Source organism: Macadamia integrifolia, chromosome 12 (genome assembly GCF_013358625.1).
Source record: "Macadamia integrifolia cultivar HAES 741 chromosome 12, SCU_Mint_v3, whole genome shotgun sequence".
NCBI lineage: Eukaryota > Viridiplantae > Streptophyta > Magnoliopsida > Proteales > Proteaceae > Macadamia > Macadamia integrifolia.
The window spans coordinates 7840431-7849264 of record NC_056568.1 but is presented as its reverse complement, the minus strand read 5'-3'; the positions used below and the strand labels follow the sequence as shown (position 1 = coordinate 7849264).

Genomic DNA, 8834 nt, shown 5'->3' with positions numbered 1-8834 from the left:
GTGAGTTCTGTGCATCCGAAGCCAGCCCGTGCTATCTACCGCATTTTAGATGCATTTGGTCAACTAAATCAACGGTTCTCATCTTCTTTCTTGTTTGACAGTGGTCTAATGTTAACGCGGCATGGGGCCTGGTGAGGAGAGTTATGTTCCGTTATACGCAGCAGGATGGAAATCAATAGGGAATCTGACTTAACCGAGTCAACGCGGAATCAAAGGACGATGAATCAAACGATTTATAGGGTGAAAAAAAAAAATTAGGGAAAATTACAGGATTACCTTTTGTGTTTCTTTTACAAAATTACCCACAAAAAGTTTTGGTTAACAAAAATACTCAAAATTAGGTTTGGGTTTACAAAACTACCCACCCAAAGTTTCAGTTAACAAAAATACCCAAAATCAGGTTTCGGTTTACAAAACTACCCAAAATAGTGATTCTTCATCTTCCACATATTAGCATGTATTTTTTTATTACTAAAACTTTGATTGGGTGGTTTTGTAAACCCAAACTCAATTTTGGGTATTTTTGTTAACTTAAACTTTAAATGGGTAATTTTGTAAAGGGAAACCTAATTTTTGATATTTTTGTTAACTGAAACTTTTGATGGGTAATTTTGTAAAGAGAAACCCAGAAGTGGGTAATCATATAATTTTCCAAAAAAAATACACTTGACGATGAAACAAGAAGCAAAGATTCTTCAAAAGTTATGGTTTTTTGAGAGTTTTTATTCAATAAATTTGGGGATCTTGCACCAAGAAGTAAATTCTATTGATTTCTATTAACCAATTGATAACTGTAGTTCGAACTTGAATCATGAGACAGACATATTCAAAGAATGGAATAGATCGATTCAGAGCAACCAATCTGTACTATACTTCCAAGGTTAGGATAAAATGTTGCCCATCAGTTCTAAATAATAAGGATTTTTTTTTTTTAACTCTAATTAAAACTAAAAGTTTAAGATATTAGATAGAAATAGTCCAAGACAAATCGAAAGTTCTAAATAATCAATGTTAGATCATATTCTTTCATATACAAAAGATATTGTTTTGATACTATATAAAATATAAGGGATGACCGATGAAATACCATTTGGGTGTCTAACCCAAAAGCCTAAGTCATTATAGGATTGTGAAGACACATCCAAGGTCCCAACCAATGTAAGATTATAGTTCTATAATTCTTAACATCTCAACAATTTCACTATTTAAAATACAAGAAAATTATCACACAACATCAAAATGTAGTTTTTTTTTTTCATGTAAAGTTTCTATTCTTTTTTCACATATTCTGAATATGTAAGTCTTGTGTGTATGATACCTTTTTTCATAACAAAATAATGATGTGCATATTCCTCTCCACAATTATAGCTTGGAGAACGCTCTCTCTTAAAATATAAATATATTGTGTTTAAACTTTTCATTTAGATATTTTACATTGTTTCCCATTGTGTACGTTTTTTTTTTTTTTTTTTTTGGGGGGTGGGAGGGGGGTAAACAAGCACTAATCATTATTTACTGTCAAAAAAAGTAAACAAATGAATTCACATGTGGAGCTTAAGATGAGTTTATAGGTAGATTTTGCGTAATCACTTCGATGCGCCTTATTGGGTTATGTATTTATTGAGGCTTTAGTAAGCTCTATTATAAATTAGATTTAAATATGCATATCAATATCATTATTCATTGTGAAGTATTGGTTAGTATAGTTACTAATAGCGTAAATCTACTAATTGTATAATGAGTACACCATTACACCCTGGCCACATTAGTAAATATCAATTTTTAATAAATTTAACCGAAAAATGTGGTGCCTATAGCATCGAATCTGTAGATTCATGGACAACTGAGTTACTCAGTTGGTTAAAAGTCTGTCTCATCATAGCAAGCCAGGATCTTGGTCTATGGTTCAAGTCCTCCCTTGTATTTGCAATACTAGTTGTTGTTGTGCTTTCTTTGGACCACATCCTTTCCAATCTCCTGGGATTGCATCCTAGTGGCCTATGGGCCCTCGTAAGGAATGGGGAAAAAAAATTTGTTTGTTAGATTCATGCTTAACTTAATTATTTTTATACAAATATTTTATGAAAATCTCATTATCCCAGCTTACTCGATATGATGGTCCATAACACCTATCATCATTCTTACTAAATCATTGTCCATGAGAGAAAATAGCATGAAAGCCTCCACTTGTCCTATACTTAAAGTTGTAAATTAATTTTAATGTTCTTATTGATGCAAACAATAGGTAATATCATACTATTATGATTTATTATTGTTGTATGTGAATAGTTGTTGTTGAGATTATTGGTGATTTGATCACAGTTTCTACACTTGAATTGGTGAAGGTGAGTACTGTCTGAAGACAAATGAACCAGTGGGTGAATGGTTAGTTAAAACTCTACTTTTATCTGTCTTTACTTTTGATGTAAGTTCTCTCTAAGATTTGGGTAAACTTCATGTATTAGGTTTTTATTGTATGTATTATTTATTGTTGATTAATTTATTGTAAATGTTGTAACATAACGTGTAACAAGTATAGTTAAGGTTGTCGCTCCAAACATTCAGTCTATTTGTGTTGAATCTTTGTAAAGGGGATTATTATTCCCATGTAATGAGTGTTAAACAATTTAAAGGTTAGCGCTCTTAACTATGGATGCAATTAAAATACTGTATTATACACCATACTGATGTCATACTTAAATTTTAATTTAAATGGTCATTTACACCTTGAATGTAAACACATTGTCAAACCACGTATTACTTATTGTTGTAACTTTGTGTTGTAGTTTGTGTTTTTCTTTTAGGTATTAATTGACGAGTATGCAATGAGAAAAGTTATGAGACATTATTTTTTACAATACTGATTTACCCCCTCCCAGTGATACATTGGGTATAACAGTTGGTATCAGAGTAAGTCTAGGGAAATTTGTTGGTTCAACCCTCCTAAGGATATTCTTCAAATATTGTAGTAGTATGCTGATAGTTAGTAAAAAGTGTGGCCCATTGATCCTCTTGTTGGCCCCTCATGGGTCCAATGTCTAGCTCTTACTCGGTACCCATCTGACCCCAATGCGGTTATTGCATGAAAAAAAAAAAAAAAGATTAACTTGGTTTTAAAAATAAAATGAAGAAAGAGATAAGAAAATATCAATGAAAAACATACCTTTGCAATAATTTTTTTTTTTTGTCATTTTAGTATAATAATTTTTTTTTTAAATAAGGACAAATTATTTTGATTCATATGTATACTTGAAAAAGATATAAGACAAAGATTTGCTTTTGATAATGATATAATGATATGTCACTTTTTCAAATATATATATTTTTTTCTCTCAACTTTGAGAAATTTTGAGAATAAGACAAATGACAAATAAAAGAAAGTGTAAGTTCTAATACACTTTCTATCTATAAAAAAAATTTAAATACATCTATAAAAGTAAAAGTGTCATTTAGACATCCCTTAATTATTATTATTAATCCTTTACAAAAAACAAAAAATTATTATTATTAATCTTAAAAAAAAAAAAAAACCCTCAAATTAGGTAATGGGAGGAAAAATACAATATCGAGGAGGTCCTCCAAAAAGGAAGATTTTCTCAAACTTAAATAAAGGTAGCACAACACCTAATTAGAGATGGTATAGGCATAAGTATTGTCATTTCTACCAACAAAAGTAAAAAAAAAAAAAATATATATTTATATATAGAGAGAGAGAGAGAGGAGGAATGAGAGAGAGAGAGAGAGAGAGAGAGAGAGAGAGAGAGAGAGAGAGAGAGGGATTAGAAGCCTAATATCCATTGTAATGGTGGGGGCTTCAATTGGGGGAGGAAATAAGGGTCCAAAAAGAATTTCACAACGACTTAATTGTTGGAATGAAAAATTTTAATGAAGCTCATCATCCATCACATTGTGCAGATAAATATAAAGGGAAAGTTTTTTTCATCATGTGGTGCATCCATCCAACCTCCATTAATGCACACTGTGAAAGAAATAACTTATTTTTCATTGTTAAAGAAAGACAACATTTATTTGTAAAGAGTGAAATAAATTTCTTCCACAATAACTAAAATGATCCAGTTGGTTGCAAATAAAAAGTAAAGAAGGAAAGTGAAATTATATATATATATATATATATATATGGGGTAATCATCTAACATGATAGTTTAACCTACTTAAATTGTTTTATCAATTTTTGGGATTATTTTTTCTGAGACTAGCAAGTATATGTTGTCAGTATGTTCTTCCCTTTCATAGTTTTTTTCCTCTCTCCCCTCCTTCTCTATGAAAGAAAAGAGTAATCCATTACACGAAGCTCCTACCATTATAGGGTTTGAAAGAGACAGATGGACTCAACTTTATCCTCTACTTCGTAGAAATTGTTGTTTCCAAGTTTCAAATATGTGACTAACATATTAATAACACAAGTTAACCATTGTACCATACGCTTATCCACTAAACATAGCATTTTAGCCCCTACTATTGACTTGACATATAAGGTCCCTATAAGCGGCCAACATGTAGCTCTCTCATATCTTGTAGATATGGTTTTTGTTTCATTTTTAGTGACATAGTTATATATGCTATGTAATGGTTACAAAAGTTTCATTTTATAGGGTTAATTTGATTTCACTTTCCTTCCTTGTGTTTTCCTTGCAACTTGGAACCAAAATTATATAATTGTCTCACTCCTATTGGGAAAACGATATCTTGCAAGCAGCCAGTGTATCTAGTTCTATTAGTATATGATGGTTAATCCAATTTTATATAATAGAATTGTTTCTACTAGGGCTCTGCTTGTTTAGACATAAAAAAGTTGGAAAAAAAAAATTTCGTAACCTTCAGAAAAGCATGTGTCTATATCCCTCGTCTTCTCTTTGGAAATGCCTCTTATGCCCTTCCCATCCCAACACTCCCATTGGTTGAGCTCCAGGAAAGACGGTATCATACCTAATCTACTATTGAAATAAAATAAAATTTCCCACTATTTGTTCTATAATTTAAAAAACCAAATACCCGCAGATCACTCTCGTAAACAAAAAAGGGAAAATTGTGCCCCCTCTCTTATGTCTGATGGTGGTGTTAGTATGTTGTTCGTTGAGAGACAAAAGATCATTTTAGCCTTTAACAATAAGATTCATCTTGCTTTCCAATTTATGAAAAGTTACCAAAAGATTCATCTAAGAATTTGAAATCTTGACGAGTAAGGCCTAAGGAGATAAGCGAGGATCGAGAGCTTTGTTTCCATTATGTCTTCATTCGTATGTGTTAATTCTATAAGCCATTTCAGAAGGACGATGAAACAGAGTTTGTTGATATTTTATTCTTCCAAAACAACCGTGGCTTTGAAGTTGCCGGCAGAGGCTGGAGAGAATGATGTGCTTATGGAGCGTTACCCTTTATTTGATGTAAAGGGATTTTTCTTTTGTTGAAGCACCCCATCTAGACTCTAGAGAGGAGTATGTGTGATTGCAACTCCCAGGAGGAATAATGTGTGAAAACATCCACATTGTATGCCCACTAGCTGCTCCAACTCCTGATTACATCATGGGCAAGAACTCTTTTGAAGGGTAACACTCCATAATCCGGGGAGGATCTGGGTGCCTTTTGAAGTGATACAAGGCTAAAATATTAGAATTTCGCTGCACCCACTGACAAATTACAGAAGTAGATTTGATTATTCTGTAAAAGAAAAGGCTGAAATCAAGATAACCTACTAAAATTCACTAAAATTATCAAGAAAACATAAAATTTTTTCCCCTTTTATGGGTAGTCAAACAAACAATTTTTTTCAGAAAAATTATTGTCATTCCCCTATTTTAAACTTTTTTTTTCCTGATACTCCCTTGCTTTTGGATTTTTACATTTTCTTCTCCCCAACTTTTTATTAATGCCCAGATGACCCCTCTTTTGACCGGTTACTTTTTCTCAAAATGACTGCTTCAGAAGTTTACTGACTCAAAAAAGAGGAAAAGTAAAGCCACTTACCTTTTTGGCCCCCAAATGTGCAAATTACTATCACTCCCCTTCAAAATAGGTGAAGGGGCCACAACTCGACATTCCCTGACTATAGTACACTTCACCTCCGTTGGCTGCTAATTGAAGCCTTCAATGGCGTCAACCAACGTCATGTTGATAAAGTCGGAGGGGACACCGTGGTTGATGATCTGGAAGAAGCCAGCCTCTCCATGCTTGACTTCTCCGGCTTTGTCGCTCACGTTATAGTTGTCAAGCTACTTTATCAAGTATTAAAACACCTCCTCCTTAGGGGTGGATGACAAGGCCGTGGTTTTCAAGAAGTGTGGAAAACCTGAGTACCTATGACCATCAGATTATCAGATTTTGTGTCATTGGTGATCAAACGGCTTAGTTGAAATTGTGGTGCAACATCATACCGTAAAATATTCTTGCCAGTGGGGATTTATTCCAAAGCAAACGGTGAGAAGTGGGTTTTTCTACATTTTTCAAAGGTAAGTGGTTTTACAAGGGTTAATGGTGGTTTTATCCTTTTTTTTTATTTATTTTTTTTTATTTTTTATGTTGTTGAGCTTCTGATTTCTGAATCAGTTATTTTGATAAAAAAATTAACCTCCTCACAAGGTGTAAAAGAGGGGTAATCTAGACATTTACAAAGAGCAAGGGAAAAAAAGATATAAAAATAAAAAGAGGGAAATATCAAAAAAATGGTTAAACTTAAGAGAGTTATAATAAATATAGGAGTGAAAATAATTTATTCTGTTTTTTTCTTCCATTCTATTTCATTTTTCTTTTCTTTTCTCTTCTTATGTCAATCAATCTTTCTTTCTTTCTCTGTTTTTTTGGTTTAACCAAGATGTCCAACGTGCGCCTCGACTAATCCGGTCGGGGACTAGCGCAGCAACCCGGTCCATGTCTACGAAACCCAGTCGAACGGAATAGGTGTACTTGTTAATTATCCTAAAAAAAAAAAAAAAAAGCATGCACAGAGCTTGAGGCGAGTAAAGTTACACCAGCGGAGGGAGATGAGGACAAGAGTGTCGTCGCCGATACTAACGGATCGGTGGTCACATTTGAGGGCGAGTTTGGGGACGGCATCGAAGCGGGTTAAGAGAGAAGGGAGGAGAGGAAGGAGATCAGACTCGGCTTTGAGGGATAGGCGATGTTGGCTCTGGCCCTCCCCAAGAAGCCAACGACAGGAGAGAGAGAGCACGATTATCGCGATCGCTTCTCTTCCATTCCATATCTCCTAGATAGTTCTTCTCAGTTCTCATCGAAACGCGTAAACGAGGAGCAAGTCCCAAAAAATGAACTAACTGCCCTGCCCCCTTCTCCTTAACGGAATCCGCTCGTCTATCGGCTCTTCAAGAAGGAAGACATACATGTAGAGGTTGTCGAAAATGGTGTTTATGTTCAGAACTCTTTGATTCATTTTTACGGTTTTTTCCGCTTATGTTGAGAGTTACAATTTGATGATTTCGTTGGTCGTTTTTTCTGAGATGAGATTTCGCGGGGTTGAGAAAGAGGAGGCCTCCATGGTGGTCTTACTCTCTGCTTGTGCCGAGCTTGGGAACCTTAGCTTGGGCAAATGGGTACTTTTTCAGGTGATTGAAAATGGTTTGATATGGAATGGAGATTATGCCCGCCAGATATTCGATAAAATGCTCAGGAGAAACGTCTGGACATGGATTGCTATGATTTCGGGGTTGGCCCAGCATGGTTTAGCGATGGAGGCCCTTTACCCTTTGAAAATGAAGGGGTAGTAAATGCCATAGAGGAGCCAGAAGGGAACACTTGACTTGTAGTGATTTTGATATTGAAGAATTGAAGAAAGTGAGAGTGGTAATGGATTGAAAGAGGGAAATATCCAATTCCTAGATTGCTGTTTGTATTGGGAAATCTGAAGTTGTTGGAGAGTCCAGTCTGAGATGTCAATTCCATTGGCTTTAAATGGGTAAGGTTGGGTCTCCTTTGACACTTATTTTGATAAATGAAATGAAAATAACAGGAACTTACCAACAGAGCTGAGATTGAAAATGACTTATTTCAGGTTCCTCCATATGCGTGTGGCTCTATAGGATTCGTGTGAGAGGGAAGGGCAAATCAAAACAAATATGTGAGGAGAAAGAATGAGGTATCAATGCAGTATTCTTAGTTCAAGGTAGCTTTTTTTTTTTTTTCCTTTTTTCTTTTCTAATAGCCTACACGGTGGAATGTCCATTGGTTTGCAAAGTTTGTGATGTGTTGTTCACCCTATCCATCTCATATCCATTTTCCCAGTTTATTTTTGGAAAATACTCGTTTTATATCCAAAACTAAACATTTCTTGATTCAACTCTCTTATGAACCACTGAAAACTGCATTAGAAATCTAGAATGAACAATAACTTTAATTGGTCTCAGTGTGTTATTGAATCTTCATTAAACCTTTGCTAGGATGGGTATTTATTATCATTTATAAGGAGTAGAAAAACACATAATGGTTGGGCAGGAAACATTATTGTTGAAGAATATAAATTTGATAGTGACTCCTTTTTTAATCTTCCCTGGAGGCATATTGATTATTGTAATTATGTAAAAGTACCATGTCTTGTATATATATATATATATATATATATATATGAGCTTGGCATATCAATACCTCGATTATCGATATGATCTTATCACACATCAAATTTGAAATTTTACCCAAAAAAACACATCAAATTTGAAATGACTAGAAATCTTTCTAATTTATGACAAGTTACCTCCCACCAACCAAAAAAAAAAAAAAAAAAAAATATATATATATATATATATAGAGAGAGAGAGAGAGAGAGAGAGAGAGAGGGATTAGAAGCCTAATATCCATTGTAATGGTGG

The 8834-nt window shown here is 34.0% G+C and overlaps 1 long non-coding RNA gene across 1 annotated transcript; it reads left to right on the top strand.

Annotated features, from left to right (window-relative positions):
- Window positions 1-6952: 6952 nt before the first annotated feature.
- LOC122056978 lies at window positions 6953-8308 on the top strand. The gene is made up of 2 exons (XR_006133421.1): window positions 6953-7927; window positions 8024-8308. It is a non-coding gene; the product is annotated as an uncharacterized LOC122056978 (long non-coding RNA).
- Window positions 8309-8834: the final 526 nt, after the last annotated feature.